Source organism: Dermochelys coriacea, chromosome 1 (assembly GCF_009764565.3).
Source record: "Dermochelys coriacea isolate rDerCor1 chromosome 1, rDerCor1.pri.v4, whole genome shotgun sequence".
NCBI classification, from domain to species: Eukaryota; Metazoa; Chordata; order Testudines; family Dermochelyidae; genus Dermochelys; species Dermochelys coriacea.
The window spans coordinates 3,187,189-3,205,469 of record NC_050068.2 but is presented as its reverse complement, the minus strand read 5'-3'; the positions used below and the strand labels follow the sequence as shown (position 1 = coordinate 3,205,469).

At 43.9% G+C, this 18,281-nt stretch overlaps 1 pseudogene; it reads left to right on the top strand.

Annotated features, from left to right (window-relative positions):
- The first annotated feature begins 10,576 nt into the window (after positions 1-10,576).
- LOC119844757 lies at positions 10,577-16,733 on the top strand (annotated as a pseudogene).
- Positions 16,734-18,281: the final 1,548 nt, after the last annotated feature.

The following is an 18,281-nucleotide window of genomic DNA, read 5'->3' as shown; positions in this document are numbered from 1 at the left end:
GCCCTAAAGTTCTGTTTGCTGCATGATGTCCCTGTTACCCTGGCACACAGGAAGAATATGCTTACAAATGATCTGGGATATGGGGGGGAAACAGCCTTCCTTGACTGTTCAGATCATACAAGCACACTGGAACAACAAGAATATCAGCCTGGTAAAAATGAGAATGCTAAAGGAAAATGGGGCAGAGAGCTGTATTTTCCTGCATTGGAAACACAGTTAGGTGAATTGAATCACAGGTTTAATCCCAGTCAACAGACATAATTAAAAGTGTAGATTTATGACTAAAATGTGATCCAGGGGGAACTGATGGACTGAGCAGTAAATATGCAGGTGCCCTTTCAATCATTTCGACACTTGCTCACACAGAAATGGAGAGACCCAGAGATTGGCAGAGTCTCAGGGGCTGGCAGATGGAGGGACTTGGTGGGCAGTGGGCAGAGGAGAGGAGAGGAGGGCGGCATGAAGGGTGTCAATGTAACACCTGTGCCTAATAGGGAGATATCTTTTTAAGAGACCCATAACAGAGAAGTAGGAGCGAGCTGTGTCTGGTCATTGTTTCTAGGCAGATTAAGCACTCCACATCCAGAAGCTTCTGGAATTGTGTGTGTGTGTGGGGGGGGTAGTTTTGGGTCTGCTCCAATAGTTTCCCTGTTGCTGGAGTCAGACTCCATGAGGGCAAGGGGTTAGGGAAGCTGCTTTGCAGAAGGCCACATGCCCTGGGTGAGCTGGGAGAAGCTGAGTCCAGAAGCAGGAAGCAGGCTGGTGTCCCGAACTCTGAAGGATTTTGCTGCAGGTTAGTGATATTGTGAACCCTCTACCAGGGAAGCCTGGACAATGCTAATTATAGCCACGGGAAATCAGGAAGGGAAAATAACTTCTATTTGAATGGATGTTTTGAATGTTGTTTTGATTTTAGCCAAACTGTTCTGGATAAACTGTCTCAACTAGTCTGAGTCTTTAAATGTAGTAATGGGGAAAGAGTCATTTATATTTTGCTATTCTTTAAATCTATACACTTAACTGAATGGTTGGTTAATCCGTCAGCTGGCTGGCTAGCAGTGATTTCAGCAGAGGAAGAGTCTGCCTGGATCCAGCTGGAGATCCCTACAGGCAAGTGGAGGGAAGATGTTCTTTTAGACTCAGCAGATTGTGTAGATTTGGTGACTCTAGACTCTAACTGACTCTAAAGACTCTAACTGAGACTTAGGTGAACAAACTCTTATTAGAGAGCTTATTCCTTCACTCTGTCCCACTGCCCCTTGTGTAGTACCTTCTCTCGTACGGGCATACTACACCTATTCCAATTAGTGTTCCAGACTTCCCAGTATAGTGGGCCCGAGAAGGTTGGGTCCTGGTTGTCTAGTACACTGGGGGATGGCGGGGGCTTACTATATTACTTATAGGTTATAATTAGTGGCTGTTCTCTAGGGGGTTGTGCCCACCTTGATTGTTTCCATATGCAATGTAACACACATATAGTTAACAATACACCAGCTGCTATGACAATCCATAGCTTGATAAGGTTAAAATTTTGTTAGCTCCACCCTGTAGTGTGTATTGTAAGTGTGTCCAACTGTTGGCATTTGCAGCAAGTTGCTCTTGTAATCTTTATATCTATCTATCTATCTATATATCTTTGTCCATATTGTGTGTCCATTGAATATCCACAGTGAAATTTGGTATTGTCCAAACCAATTCAACTACTTGGTACGGTATGGGGTAGTAGGTGCCGGAACTATTGTTTACAACGATTAAGTCCACTGATCCATTGGTGCACCATAGTCCAGGTGGCAGTGTATAGAAGTTCATAATTTGGTTATGCACTGGGAGGATTTTGCCTCCTAGTGTTATATTGCAGGATTGCATACATTCCCAACAGAATACACCGTACCCCATATACATTACCCCTAAATGTGCCCCCTTTGCAATAGGCTATTGATCCTGCTCCTCCATAGTCATAGGAGAGGGCACATCCATATTCCTCCTCTGGATATACAACTGCTTAATGTGATGGCACCAAGATGTTAGAGAGCTTATTCCTTCACTCTCCCACTTCCCTGTTCCTTCTCGCTTGAACAGAGAGCCACAATACCTGAAGTCCGAAGATGCAAACAATTCGATGTTTATTGGGCTGAACTTCCAGCAAGCTTAAATCCAAGTTCCTTTTTTCCTTATTTTCACATCCCAACTTACTTCCTGTTTGCCCCTAATTTATATAGTAATATTCTTAGCTATACCTTAACCAATCATTCTACTGAAATTTACGTAACCAATCCTAACATATTGTAACATGATTAGCTAACCAATTATATCCCACCACCTTAATTAGTTTACACCCAGCAAAATGAATTATACAGCAGACAGAAACAGTCACAGAACCAGACAGAGACCATGCCAAGAAACAATAGCAAAGTGGGAACTCTAATGACAAAACAATACAGAAGTGAGGATTTCACAACTACATCTATAAAGACATAAGGGTTTCCCAGCTGTCTATTGATAAGTGAGTTCTTACCATACAGAAAACTATCAAATGAAATTTCCTTTTACATCTTCTAGGCTCTTCCCTTTCTCTGGAGGTGATAGATCGGATTCCCTTCCTCACAGCCCCAGATTGACTAGGTTGGGATGTGAGGAGGTGACCGGTCGCTTCCCAGCTTATGGCTCCCTCTGTTGCTTAGCCAAAGGCCTTGGCCTAAGCACAGGGCCTCAGACTGTTGCAGTGAGACGAGGCCCTTGCACCGGCAGACAGTGATTTCGATTCTCTCTTTTATCCCTCTAGAACTAGCCAAGTGATAAGGATGCACCTACATTCTTAGAGTCTAGGCCTTTACAGACAGGCCTGAATATCTCAAAAAGAAAAGGAGTACTTGTGGCACCTTAGAGACTAACAAATTTATTAGAGCATAAGCTTTCGTGAGCTATGAAGTGAGCTGTAGCTCACGAAAGCTTATGCTCTAATAAATTTGTTAGTCTCTAAGGTGCCACAAGTCCTCCTTTTCTTTTTGCGAATACAGACTAACACGGCTGCTACTCTGAAGCCTGAATATCTGTATCCTAACAACCCTAAGCTTTTGGGAACTTTCAGTGTCTTCTCACTGTGTTTCTGTGACAGGTTTCAGAGTAGCAGCCGTGTTAGTCTGTATTCGCAAAAAGAAAAGGAGGACTTGTGGCACCTTAGAGACTAACAAATTTATTAGAGCATAAGCTTTAAGTGAGCTGTACCTCATGAAAGCTTATGCTCTAATAAATTTGTTAGTCTCTAAGGTGCCACAAGTACTCCTTTTCTTTTTGTGTTTCTGTGGGGACTGAACTGTTCAGATTTTAATCTGTTTTCTTTACTTGTGTTTATGTATAACTGAAAGTAATGTCTGTGGATTATAAAATAGTCATATCATGCTGTAAAATTAGATTAATTTTTCTTTATCATAAGATTTTATAAAGTTACTTAATTAAATTCATTTCTTTAGTTCCTTTTGGGACTTGAAGGTGGGGAGGTTGATGCTGTGCAGTCCTTGCTGGAAATCCTTAGAGACTGAACTTTGGGTCTCCAGCTTCTTTCTATGGGAGTTGGGTTTTTTCTTTTAAAGCACTGGAGATGGGAAATGAAGTGAACTCTAGCCTACCCAAAGGTTACATCTGCTTACCTCAAGGCACCTTCTGGCGTGTGTGTGTAGCAAGGTTGTTCTCCTTTCTTATTGGGCAGCAACTGCTTCTTCCTGTGGTATGGCCCAGCCTCCTGGGGCCAGCTCAGTCCCAGGGATAATCCAAAAAGCAAATAAAGGGGATCAGTCAAGTCCAGCATTCATGTGAGAGACGACTGCTTCCCTCCCGGGGTGTCCCTGCAGCAGGCCCTCCCTTCCCTCAGGGAGGGATCTTTGGGACGATGTTCAGGGGCAGATTCTGCCTTCCCTCCGATCCTCTCCCCTGCACCTGCCTGTAGCAGGTCTGCTCTGCTCCCTGGTCTGCCACAAAATGTGCTTTTCCTCTGCATTTCTGCCTTTCTCAAGCACTTCTCTTCAGACTTGATTTGTCTGCCCCATTTTCCTGATAATTTACTTGCTGCATGATTGGCTTCTTTGAACTCATTTTTAATTATAGCTAGAAGTCTTTGGGAAGTAAATCTGCTGCTTTGGATAGGCCAAAGCCCTGAGGTAAATGGGGAAGTGGGATACCTGGAAGAAGTAGGAGCAGAAGCGCGCGAGTGGGGAGGGCTCCTGCCTCGTACTGAGAAAAAGGGATGATCAGCGAGTTATCTTAAGTGCCTATACACAAATGCAAGAAGCCTGGGAAACAAGCAGGGAGAACTGGAAGTCCTGGCACAGTCAAGGAATTATCATGTGATTGGAATAACAGAGACTTGGTGGGATAACTCACATGACTGGAGTACTGTCATGGATGGATATAAACTGTTCAGGAAGGACAGGCAGGGCAGAAGAGGTGGGGAAGTTGCATTGTATGTAAGAGAACAGTATGACTGCTCAGAGCTCAAGTATGAAACTGCAGAAAAACCTGAGTCTCTGGATTAAGTTTAGAAGTGTGAGCAACAAGGGTGATGTCCTGGTGGGAGTCTGCTATAGACCACCGGACCAGGGGGATGAGATGGACGAAGTTTTCTTCCAGCAACTCATGGAAGTTACCAGATGGCAGGCCCTGGTTCTCATGGGAGACTTCAATCATCCTGATATCTGCTGGGAGAGCAATACAGCGGTGACAGACAATCCAGGAAGTTTTTGGAAAGTGTAGGGGACAATTTCCTGGAGCAAGTGCTGGAGGAACCAACTAGGGGCAGAGCTCTTCTTGACCTGCTGCTCACAAACCAGGAAGAATTAGTAGGGGAAGCAAAAGTGGATGGGAACCTATTAGGCAGTGACCATGAGATGGTCAAGTTCAGGATCCTGACACAAGGAAGAAAGGAGAGGAGCAGCATACGGACCCTGGACTTCAGAAAAGCAGACTTTGACTCCCTCAGGGAACTGATGGGCAGGATCCCCTGGAAGAATAACATGAGGGGGAAAGGAGTCCAGGAGAGTTGGCTGTATTTTAAAGAATCCTTATTGAGATTACAGGGACAAACCATCCCGATGTGTAGAAAGAATAGTAAATATGAGAGGCGACCAGCTTGGCTTAACAGTGAAACCCTTGCTGATCTTCAACACAAAAAAAAGCTTACAAGAAGTGGAAGATTGGACAAATGACCAGGGAGGAGTATAAAAATATTGCTTGGGCATGCAGGAGTGAAATCAGGAAGGCCAAATCACACTTGGAGGTGCAGCTAGCAAGAGATGTTAAGAATAACAAAAAGGGTTTCTTCAGGTATGTTAGCAACAAGAAGAAAGTAAAGGAAAGTGTGGGCCCCTTACTGAATGAGGGAGGCAACCTAGTGACAGAAGATGTGAAAAAAGCTAATGTACTCAATGCTTTTTTTGCCTCTGTCTTCACGAACAAGGTCAGCTCCCAGACGACTGCACTGGGCAGCACAGCATGGGGAGGAGGTGACCAGCCCTCTGTGGAGAAAGAAGTGGTTCAGAACTATTTAGAAAAGCTGGATGAGCACATTCCAGGGGGCCGGATGTGCTGCATCCGAGAGTGCTGAAGGAGTTGGCGGTTGTGATTGCAGAGCCATTGTCCATTATCTTTGAAAACTCATGGTGATTGGGGGAAGTCTCAGATGACTGGGAAAAGGCTAATGTAGTGCCCATCTTTAAAAAAAGGCAGGAGGAGGATTCTGGGAATTACAAGCCAGTCAGCCTCACCTCAGTCCCTGGAAAAATCATGGAGCAGGTCCTCAAGGAATCAATTTATGAAGCACTTAGAGGAGAGGAAAGTGATCAGGTAGAGTCAGCATGGATTCACTAAGGGCAAGTCATGTCTGACTAATCTAATTGCCTTCTATGACGAGATAACTGGCTCTGTGGATGAGAGGAAAGCAGCGGACGTCTTGTTCCTTGACTTTAGCAAAGCTTTTGATACGGTCTCCCACAATATTCTTGCCAGCAAGTTAAAGAAATATGGGCTGGATGAAAGGACTATAAGATGGATAGAAAGCTGGCTAGATCATCTGGCTCAATGAGTAGTGATCAATGGCTCCATGTCTAGTTGGCAGCTGGTATCAAGTGGAGTGCCCCAACCGTCGGTCCTCAGGCCGGTTTTGTTCAATATCTTCATAAATGATCTGGAGGATGGTGTGGATTGCACGCTCAGCAAGTTTGCAGATGACACTAAACTGGGAGGAGAGGTAGATACGCTGGAGGGTAGGGATAGAATACAGAGGGCCCTAGACAAATTAGAGGATTGGGCCAAAAAAAAATCTGATGAGGTTCAACAAGGACAAGTGCAGAGTTCTGCACTTAGGACGGAAGAATCCCATGCACCGCTACAGACTAGGGACCGAATGTCTAGGCAACAGTTCTGCAGAAAAAGACCCAGGGGATACAGTGGACGAGAAGCTGGATATGAGTCAACAGTGTGCCCTTGTTGCCAAGAAGGCCAATAGCATTTTGGGATGTATAAGTAGGGGCATTGCCAGCAGATCGAGGGATGTGATCATTCCCTTCTATTCATCATTGGTGAAGCCTCATCTGGAGTACTGTGTCCAGTTTTGGGCCCCACACTACAAGAAGAATGTGGAAAATTTGGAAAACGTCCTGTGGAGGGCAACAAAAATGATTAGGGGACTGGAACACATGACTTCTGAGGAGAGGCTGAGGGAACGGGGATTGTTTAGTCTGCAGAAGAGAAGAATGAGGCGGGATTTGATAGCTGCTTTCAACTACCTGAAAGGAGGTTCCAAAGAGGATGGATCTAGACTGTTCTCCGTGGTAGCAGATGACAGAACAAGGAGCAATGGTCTCAAGTTGCAGTGGGGGAGGTTTAGGTTGGATATGAGGAAAAACTTTTTCACTAGGAGGGTGGTGAAACACTGGAACGCATTACCTAGGGAGGTGGTGGAATCTCCTTCCTTAGGAGTTTTTAAGGTCAGGTTTGACAAAGCCCTGGCTGGGATGATTTAGTTGGGGTTTGGTCCTGCTTTGAGCAGGAGTTTGGACTAGATGACCTCCTGAGGTCCCTTCCAACCATGATATTCTATGATTCTATGATTCTATATCTTTGGATTGTAGCAGTTTTGAAACAGCATTTACCATTTCCAGAATTTTTCTTTGGAACACAATGAGAAAAACAAAACTAAAATTTTCTGTTAATTTCCTTAATGCTGAAGGCTTGTAAACTTTTTAACAGCATTTTTGCTGAGGAGAATTGTTTCTGTGGGTGCCTTCATTGTGTCTAAACACTGAATCTGGGAGGAAGGAGTGATTCATACTAGTTGTTGATCAATTGTTTAGTCAATTGCTTGGCCAAGCTTTCATTTGTTATGAAATATGTTCAAGAGGCCAAATAAACAATGTCAGGTTTACTGCTCTAGTCCCAGAATAAAATAGCACAGGAAAAAGATGTTATGCAATACCCGTCTGTGGGAAGCCATCTCATGCAGTTATATTACATTCACTTTACACAGAAAGCATTTCCCCAAAGTTACACTCATTTCAGCTTTTATAATTTATATGAAGATATCATAAGTTACACATCTCTTTACACATCAGTAAAATCCAATCCATCAGTTTTTCCCATTTCCCCAATGTAAATATGGTACTGTTGTAGGGAACTTTCCTGGCTTATGCATTACCCCAGAGGAATTGGCTCATGAAAGGGTCTGAGTCCCCACTCTCACTCCCTTTACCCAGAGGCAGAGTCCTCATAATGGTAACATGGCTGGGTCACTTAGGAGAGGGACTAGGGTATCCCCACTCCAGGGGTACTCTCTTCACACTGGATGCTTCCCTGACCCACTGATCACTACTATATTTGATTTGAAGTTAATGTAAACAACAACTGTAAGAAAAATAAGGAAAGGTTCAAGAAAACGAGGAACCCTGTTCTGTGGGCACAGAGACATCACAAACAGCTGTCTCTGGGATGTAAGGAAAGTTCACTGTCAGTTTCTCACATATCCCAGGACTCCTACCCTGGCCCTTGCCATGGTGCAATGAAACCATGGGTTAGACACTTGCTCTGGCAGTGGCCACACCCCCTCATGATCTAGGTGGCAGGACCCTTCTCCCCAGCATCTTCCCTCCCATCAGATTCATGATCCCCCATTCTGAGTCCTCTTAAAGGTCTAGGAAACATGACCTATGGTAGAAGACTGAAAAAAAATTGTGTTTGTTTCGTCTGGAGAAGATAAGACTGAGAGGGGACATGATAACAGTTTTCAAGTACAGGAAAGGTTGTTAAAAGTAGGAGAGAGAAATATTGTTTTTCTTAACCTCTAAGGATAGGACAAGATGTGACTGGCTTAAATTGCAGCAAGACAGGTTAAAGTTGGACATTAGGAAAAACTTCCTAACTGTCAGGGTGGTTAAGCACTGGAATAAATTGTCTAGGGAAGTTGTGGAATTTCCATCATTGGAGATTTTAAAGAACAGGATCAACAAATACTTGTCAGGAATGGTCCAGATAATACTTAGTCCTGGCATGAGTGCAGGGGACTGAACTTGATGACCTCTTGAGGTCCCTTCCAGTTCTATTATTCTATGATTCTATGATTTATAGACTCAGAGAAACAACTGGGATAAACAACTTACGTACCATTTGTGCTTCATAACATCTGTTTGTTACCACCTCTTGTTCCTGTTATCTTAGACAAAACATCACTATTCATTATTTTGTCAAACTGTATTATCTTGTACTAGTTTGGGACATATGTGCACTAGTTAGAATATATTTAGGTAAATATCTAGTGCCTAGTACATTAGCAACAACGTTTCCAAGTTAATGTACTGGACTGTGAACTTTTGAACATCTGTTTTAACACAGGACCTGACTTTGGTTCACAGCTTCTTGTTCTGGCCTCAGATCATGCACCATGCCCCGTGCTCCAGGCTCGCTTTCTCCACTACACTGGCCAGTCCTAGCAGCCTCTCTCATTGCTTTCCCCCATGTTGATAACCTATTTGAAAGGATAAGCATGGAGTTTGTGGGACCACAGAGAGGAGCATCATGAGGTATCAACATATCCTCATTTTCCTTGACTATGCAATGCATACCCCAAAGCCATCCCCTTGTGCTCCACCAATGCACCTGTAGCACAGGGTCCAGTGTGGAGAGAAGCCCTGGGAACTGTAAGTTGTGAACTAGAAACTACAGGATGTTGGGAGAACTTTCTGGTTCCTGCCAGGATGTACCCTCTGCCCTCCCAGCAGGAGGTCTCAGCATAAACGGAGCTGGGAGCACGTAGCAGGCAGGCAGAGAGGAGGATGAAGGACTGTGATCCTGTTCTATGTTCTTTACTAGCAGGAAAGTGGGGTGGGGGGGAATAAACATGGGGAAATAGTTATAATTTTTCTCCTCATGTTTATTCCCCCCCCCCCCGCCAGCCCCCCGCTGTTCCTCAGATGTTCTTGTTAACTGCTGGAAATGGCCTACCTTGATTATCACTACAAAAGGTCCCCCCGCCCCGCTCTCCTGCTGGTAATAGCTCACCTTACCTGATCACTCTCATTACAGTGTGTACGGTAACACCCATTGTTTCATGTTCTCTGTGTATATAAATCTCCCCACTGTATTTTCCACTGCATGCATCTGATGAAGTGAGCTGTAGCTCACGAAAAGTTATGCTCAAATAATTTTTTTACTCTCTAAGGTGCCACAAGTCCTCCATTTCTTTTTATAGTCCAATACATTCTTCAATTAAGAAATTGCCTCAAGACTTTGTAGGCATTTGCTAGAAGAATTTCCTAAACACACAATCGTTACAAGGAAAAGCTTATGAGAAAGGAGTCCTTCTGCAGGTGTTCAAACTGGGTGATTGAGTGTTAGTGGTACTACCAAGCTTGCTATTCAAATTACTGGTTTAATAGCAGGGAAAATTTGAGGTATTGAGGTATGCAGGCCCTGTCGACTATGTCCAGCATCCAGAGAAGAAAAAAAAGACTCAGATAAGAACATAAAACTTGCCACACTGGATCAGACAAATGTTCGATTTAGTTCAGTATCCTGTCTTCTGACAGTGGCCAGTTGCTTCAGAGAGAAAGAATGGAACAGGGCAATTATGAAGGGAGGCATCTCCTATTAACCAGTCCCAGCCTCTGGCAGTCAGAGGCTAGGGAAACCCAGAGCATGAGGTTGTGTCCCTGAACAAACTGGCTAATAGCCATTGATGGACCTATCATCCGTGAACTGATCTAATTCTTTTTTGAACCTTGCTACAGTCTTGGTCTTCACATCATCCCCTGGCAATGAGTTCCACAGGTTGACTGTGCATCATGTGAAGAAATACTTCCTCTTGCTTTAAACCTGCTGCCTCTTACATTTCTTTGATGCCCCCTAGTTCTTGTGTTATGCGAAGGAATAAACAACACTGCTGTATTCATTTTCTCCACATCAGTCACAGTTTTATAGATCGATATCCTATCTCCTCTTAGTCATTAGTTGTTCGGCCATACTAGATCAGACCAAAGATCCATCTAACCCGGTATCCTGTCTTCTGTCAGTTGCTAATGACAGGTGCTTCACAGGGATGGAACAGAACAGGTAATCATCTAGTGATCCATCCCTTGTCACCCATTCCCACCTTTTGTCAAACAGAGGCTAGGGATGCCATTCCTGCCCATCTTGACTAATAGCCATTGATGGACCTACCCTTCAGGAGCTCTTTGGAACTTTTTGCCAGAGGATGTTGTGAAGGCCAAGACTATAATTGGTGTCTACTGCCTTTGTGCCTCTAACAACCTGAGTCCCACTGAATGCAGATGAACCATTGGGCACCTAACTCACAGCTGTTCCTCTGAACATCTCCCTCCACCCTCCCTCTCCTAATTACAGCCTGTGCAGTGACTCTAGCAGTCCACAGGCTTCAGGGCACATACTGATCACTGAAGTGTCTCAGGAAGCTGTTTCTGACCAGGCATGAGATTGTGCTATAGTGGGTTTATGACTTACCAGGGGCAATCTGTGCTGCCCTCAATCAGAAAGAGGTTATCAGATGGGAGAGATTATTATTCTGTGTTTGAAACAAGGATTTCCCAGAGACTTTCCATTGCTTGTCACTTTCCCAGGGATTCAGCGCAGGGCTCGTCAGCCAGGAGGATGAGGAGGAGATGCTCAGATTCTATGATGATGGGCAGCAGCACAGAAATGCTGATAGATAAATGAGTTTTTCTAAGTTTTGGGTCTTCCTTTTCTCTCCGGATTCAGTACTGCTGGACAACTCTATCAAGTCTGCAAGACTGTGTGCCCTGACAACCCGAGGCTCTGTTATTGACAAATCATTTCCCAGTGGATGCTCTCAGGCTGTAGTTCTCTCGCGTCTATTTTCTGCTATTCCCACTGCTCACAGAGTCTTGGGAGTCCTGGCCAACCTGAGAGTCCGCATAAAGGAAGCTGAGTGTCAGACATGTGAGATTCATACCCTGATTCTCAGGGCTCTGCCTTCCTGTCGCAGTAAGATTTCATCTCTCTGTTCAGCGGGATTTCGGTGAGTTGCCCGTTTCTGCATTAAAGTTAGCACAAAGGGCTCAGGAAGGGTTCAGTTCCGAAAACTTCTGGGCAGGAGTTCAGCAGCATGGCAGCTGGTTGGAAATCTCCCTGGGGGGAGGCCCAGGAACGCACAGAGGGGTTGGGGTGTGTGGCTTCAGTATCCAGATCACAGTGGCACAGAGCCCTGAAACTGGGCAAACTAGATAATGCGCATTCTGTCCTAATGCACAGACCAAAGAGTTGTAAAGAGGCCTCCTGGACAGAGGGGTGTCTCAGACAGTAACGGCATGTGGACCACACTGTAGCAGACTGTCTCTGACACCACCCCCTCCCAACCACCCCTCCTCTCACGAGCAGCCCCACTACAGCCTTGTGGTAACATCAGCAATTGGCAAGATGGAAAAGCAGCTTCGGAAAGAGGTGTCTGGGTTTCTAACAGGCTGCAGTACGTAAAGCTTTGTGTTATTTTGAGGAAGAGTTGCTGGCTTGTTTTAGTCTCCACATCCTCTCTCCCTCCCACCGGATTTGTCCATCTCTCCTTCCCTCCACAGACTGAGCAGCTGCTGGGGTTCCCTTCATCCCCAGGGAGGCTGTTCAGGCTGATCTCCCCGTTTTCCCTGGTGCAGGCAGACACTGAGTTTCACCTCACCTGAGGAAGTATTTCTGTGGCTGTCGCTGTGGGGTCTGACACCTGGTTTTGGTCCTGGGTGAGGGGTATCACTGTGTGGCTAGGCTGGAAATTTGGGGGTGAAGAACTTACATGGACAAGTGGCCAGCACTGGGGCTAATGGGGGCATGGAGTAGCGTATACACAGACAAATTGGCAGCGCTGGGGGTTCTGTCGGAGGGGAGCAGCATGCACACAGACAGGTGTGCAGTGCCAGAGGTTGTGGGTCAGGCAGAGGGCTGTACCCAGACATTTTAAAAACAAGTTCACCTTAGAATGAAAGAAATATGGACACCAAAATCATTACACCTCTCTCAGAATCAATACAAAAGAACTGACAGAATTATACCAGTATTTTATAGTAATAAATTCACAAACAATCTAAACAATATGTATTACTTTTAGGATAGGAAGAAAATCAGTCTATGCATTATCAGTTTTATATTCTGCATTATCAGTTTTATATTCTGCCCCTTCTTTGTGAGGGCTGGACAGGCAGTGAAAATAATATACTTATAATTTAGGGAAGGCAACAGTTTCAAACAGCATATCGTTATAATGACAATTGAATCAAAGCTGGAAAGGGGAAAAACAAGAGAACTGGTTTGTAGAATGAGGGTGGAGGAAGTGAAGTTAATATGTGTGAGGAAAGGGGAGGAAGATGAAACTTACAAGAAAGAAGTATGTTCACAATTCACTTATCTGATCCCGTCTCTTGTAGTGTCTCCCTCCACGCTCCCGCTTTGCAAGACTTGACGGCCCGCTCATATGAGACTTCTACAAATGTCATCTTGCTTTCTTCCACATAGACTCTTATGGATACATGGTCCTCTTTGAACTAAACTGTAAGACTGCTACCCTCTTCTCCAAATCTCTTCCCAAGACCTGTTTCTGTCTCAACTCCTAACAACAGCATTTAAATAATTAAGCTGAAGGTCATTTGGAAAAAGTCAATATGTACTAATGCAAATAAAGTAAAAACAAACAAAACAACTCTCCTTCCCCTGCACCCTTTTTTGTAAGTTCTTCATCTTAGGCCGTAAGCTCTCTAGACCAGGCACCTATCTACTTTTATTTCTGTAGCACACAATGTAACAGGACTGCAATACTAATCAGAATATCTGGCCACTACTGTAATACAAATAATATGTTGTATTCCCCCTTTTCTCTTATCAAACAATGTGTTTTTCAGGATAGGAACTGTTTCCTCTGATTAGGAAACAGTCACTATTCTTTGCATGCTACCATAATCTTAAATGATAATAAGGAATGGAAATCAATCTCCTTAAAAGATGAGTTAGAGAAGCATTTTGAGTGTTTTAGGAGAACTAACGTGTTGCTGTTGTAATAAAAATAATCTTGAACAGTAACCACCCATCAAGAGCCATTTCTCCACATGGGCTTCCAGGATATTTGTGACTTCATATTTAAGGTTATAAATTAGGACTCTCATAGCTTTCCAAAATCCCTTATTTTTCTAGGAGGAAAAAAAAATACCCAGCAACTTCTGCTTGAACTGTCACAGGCTGAGTATAGGAATATTGGAAATTTTTCTTTTTATGTTTGAGATAAATTGAACTGAGATTCTAAATGTTCTTTTCATTTTGAAAATAGTTTCCTTTTATTATCCAATAATAATTTAAGTGACATGATATGAAAACTTCTGTACTGCTGAAATCTTAAATAAAAATGCTTTCTATAGCTTATGTTATTGTAGTAATAGGTAGCAGGTTTAAAAGGAAGTATTTCTTCACGCAAAACACAATCAACCTGTGGAACTCATTGCCAGAGGATGTTGTGAAGGCCAAGACTATAACAGGGTTCAAAAAGGAACTAGATGAATTCAAGGAGGACAGGTCCATCAATGGCTACTAGCCAGGATGGTCAGGGACGGTGTCTCTAGCCTCTGTTTGCCAGAAGCTGGGAATGGGTGACAGGGGATGGATCACTTAGTAATTAGCTGTTAGTTCATATTTGATCACATATTGTTTGAATCAATCCAGTTTACCAACCATTCCTGATTGCTTTGAATCCATGCCCTGTCCTCTTCATTATTTACAAACCCTGAATTTATGTGTCATCTGTAACCTACATTAATATTTAGGCATGAGATGGGTTAGCAGCTCAGTTGGTGATATGTGTTTCTGCTAACACTTATCAGTTAACATCTTTAACATATGTCACATGCAAAGTTGGGAGCCTGCAAGAAAGTGTCTCACCAAAAGACACAAGGGAAGTAACAGAGATTCAGGCCTGAATACTCTAAATACCAAGACCCTTGTGCCCTTCATGCCCATTCTATTGAGCACAGGCATAATATAGCATGATAATGCCAGTTTCCATGAGGGAAACTTGGCTCTGTTCCAACATAGGCATTAGGATGACACCCTCTTGATGGTCAATTCACACATACACCTTCCACCTACTGCTGGGTTTCTTACACTTTCTTCTGCAGCACCTGGGGCTGTCACTGTCAGAGAAGGAAACGGGACTCCATGGACCATAGGTCTGATCCATGACACACTTCCTAACAGCTAGACGTTGGCTTGTGCCCTGAAACACGTGGGTGTAGAGACTTTCCAAAATACGTATTTTGCTGTGACTACTGTAACTGTATAGTCTCACTATCCATGTAAATGTGCAAATCCTTCCTGATTCTTAGTTATCTCATGGACTCCACTACCTCTTGTGGCAATGAGTTCCTCAGTCTAATTAGGCACTGAGTGAAGAAAGCATTCTTTTTTTTTCTCTTTTGAATTTGCCAAGTTTCGGTTTAACTGAATGTCCTCTTGATCTTGTGTTAGAGGACCAGGAGAACACATTCTGGATCTACGCTGTACCAGTCTGTATATTATTTTACAGTATTTCATATCCCCTCTTATTAATCGCCTTACTAAGGTAACAATACCAGTCTTTAAACCTTTCTCTGTACGAGAGTTAGAATCATACAATCAGATCAGTACCAACTACACTCTGTTTGATACTGGCTGTTTTCCTGGGCCCTTGATCATTGTCATTGTCCTTCCCTGAACCCCTCTTGCTCTGCAATACCCTGAGTGAGAAGGGTGCCCAGTATTACACAGAGGAGTCCAGAGGACGGTGAAACGTTGAGTGACTGATCTCATGTCATTGCATTTTCTGTAATTTTTGAATGGTTTTCCATCGCACTCCTCCTGCATCCCAGTGTTTTGCTTAGCATTTGCCCATGCTTGCATTGTGAACAGGGTTTCACAGAGCTGTGTACGATGATACCCATGTCCCTGTCCTGAGATCATACAAGTAAAATTAGAACCTAGTAAGGTGTTTGAGAAATTCAAGCTTTTCACTCCAATGGCATAAATGTTGCCATTTTTGGCATCAAAATACATCTACTATCATGCTGCCTATTCAACTGGCTTGGTTATCTCCCTCTAAGGACTTCTCTGGACTTGACCTAAATAATCTGGTGACATCTGTAAATGTTTCCACATCACTGCTCATCCTCCTTCCTCATATTTACTGTACTGTTGTCAAGTGTGTAATCCCCCATGCATCTCTGTTTCTCTCCCTTCACAGGCACCTTCAGCAATTCTGATTGATGCTTCAACTACCTCAGGGCATCTTTCAACCCCACCCCTTCTGACCCATCAGCATTCATTCTAACAGGCATCCCTGGCCTGCAAGATGCCCACATCTGGATTTCCATCCTTTTCTCTATGTTCTACATTATCATCCTCTTGGGAAATTTCATGGTTCTATTTATGGTAAGCAAAGAGCAGACCCTGCACAAGCCGATGTACCTGCTGCTCTGCATGCTGGCACTCACAGACATTGGCATGTCTAGCTCTGTCATACCAAAGGCATGTGTATATTTTGGTTCAATTTGAAAAGCATTACTGTGGGTGGTTGTCTCACCCAGATGTTCTTCCTTCATGCGGCTTCTGTTATGCACTCAGCCGTCCTCGTCACAATGGCCTTTGATCGCTATGTTGCCACATGTAACCCTCTAAGTTATGCCACCATCATCACCAATGCACAAATAGCTAAGCTAGGGCTAGTGTGTTTGATAAGAGCTGTTCTCTTCATTCTGCCCCTGCCCCTGCTCCTGAGCAGGCTGCCATTCTGTGCCAACCGCATTATCCCCCATACGTACTGAGACCACATGGCTGTGGTGAAGATGTCATGTGGAGACATCACAGTCAACAGGATGTATGGTTTGATGATAGGATTTGTAGTCAGTGGGTTAGACCTTATGTTCATTGCCTTGTCCTACGGTCAAATCATCAGGGCTCTCCTCAAAATCTCCTCCAAGAGAGCACACCAGAAAGCCCTCAACACCTCCACAGCCCACATCTGTGTGATACTGACATCTTATACTCCCTCACTCTTCTCCTCTCTCACACACCGGTTTGGTCAGGGCATCGCTCCGCATGGTCACATAATTTTGGCCAACATCTAATTCCTCCTTCCCCCCATGCTCAAGCCTATCATTTATGGGGTCAAAACCAAAGAGTTTTGTGACAAAGTGGGCAAATACATCTGCAGAAAGTGATCACTTCGGGCCACTGACTTTAAGCCTGTTTGACAAGGGGGGAAGGATATCTCCTTCTTAATCAAGGGTGCTCTGTCCCCATTTGGATCAGCACAGCATTGTGGAATTTCACAGTCTGAGAAGTTCCTCACATCTAATGTCTTATCACATCATCACCAAGCACTGCTTTCTCTGTTGCTGAGTTCCCTGTCCCTGAATGTCACCTGATACCTTTTAGTGTCACTCACCAATTCCCACTCCTATGCCCTTGTCACTCAGCCTGTCCATGCCTTCCAGACCACCAGCAGATAGAGCAGCTTTCCGATGCTAGGTGGCTTTCCACTAGTTCCTGTGTGAACAGGATTCTTTCAGATAGCTAAAGACAAGGAAAGTAACTACAGTGCTGAACTTCTTTATCATATGCACAGTGATCCAGTGAGCAAAATTTATCTGATTTTAGTATGTCCAATCCTTCGGGAAGCCTGGAGGATAAACCAAAGTTTTCCATTGGAAAGTTCTGATACAGGAAACCTGCTGCAGGAATTGAGGACTTGGTGAGAGATGTGAAACTGTGTGTTTTTGAGAACCGGACTTTGTTGTATTAAGCTATGATATCACTTTGGTGTCAAATTACTTGCTGCTTTGTGAAGTCGATTTTGGTATTGCTTTTAAGCTGGACCTTACAAAACATACACCAGCCTTTCCCATGCTGGAAGATGTCAAAAGTCAGTATTGAGATTGTGATGGGTTAGATCACAGAAACTGGGAGGTTGCCAACTGATGTGCCAAGACTACTAATTCTCCTGCTTTCCTGCCCAGTCAGCTTAGGACTTCAGTGTCCTGCCTGGTTTGAGCCAGACCCACTATCCTGTTTCAAACCCAGACCCAGGTCTGAACCACATCACCTAACAGCTGTAGGCTTAATTGAAAGCAACTTAGAAAGTGTTCCGGTCCTTGACACTCAGATGCCCAACTCCCAATGGGGTCCAAATCCTAAATAAATCCGTTTTACGCTGTATAAAGCTTATACAGGGTAAACTCATGAATTGTTCGCCCTCTAGAACACTGATAGAGAGATATGCACAGCTGTCCCCACCCAGAGGTATTAATACACACTCTGGGTTAATTAATAAGTAAAAACTAATTTTATTAACTACAAAAAGTAGGATTTAAGTGATTCCAAGTAATAACAGACAGAACAAAGTGATTTACCAAGCAAAATAAAACAAAACATGCAAGTCTATGTCTAGTATGGTATGGGTGATTTAGTTGGGGATTAGTCTTGCTTTGAGCAGGGGGTTGGACTAGATGACCTCCTGAGGTCCCTTCCAACCCTGATATTCTATGATTCTATGAAAACTGGATACAGATAAAAACCTCACCAGTTCCAGTAAGCTTTCTTTTACAGACTAGTTTCCTTCTAGTCTGGGTCCAGAAATCACTCTCACCCCCCACCCCCGTAGTTACTGTCCTTTGTTCCAGTTTCTTTCAAGTATCTTTGGGGGTGGAGAGGCTCTCTCTTTAGCCAGCTGAAGACAAAATGGAGTGGTCTCCCAGGGATTTAAATAG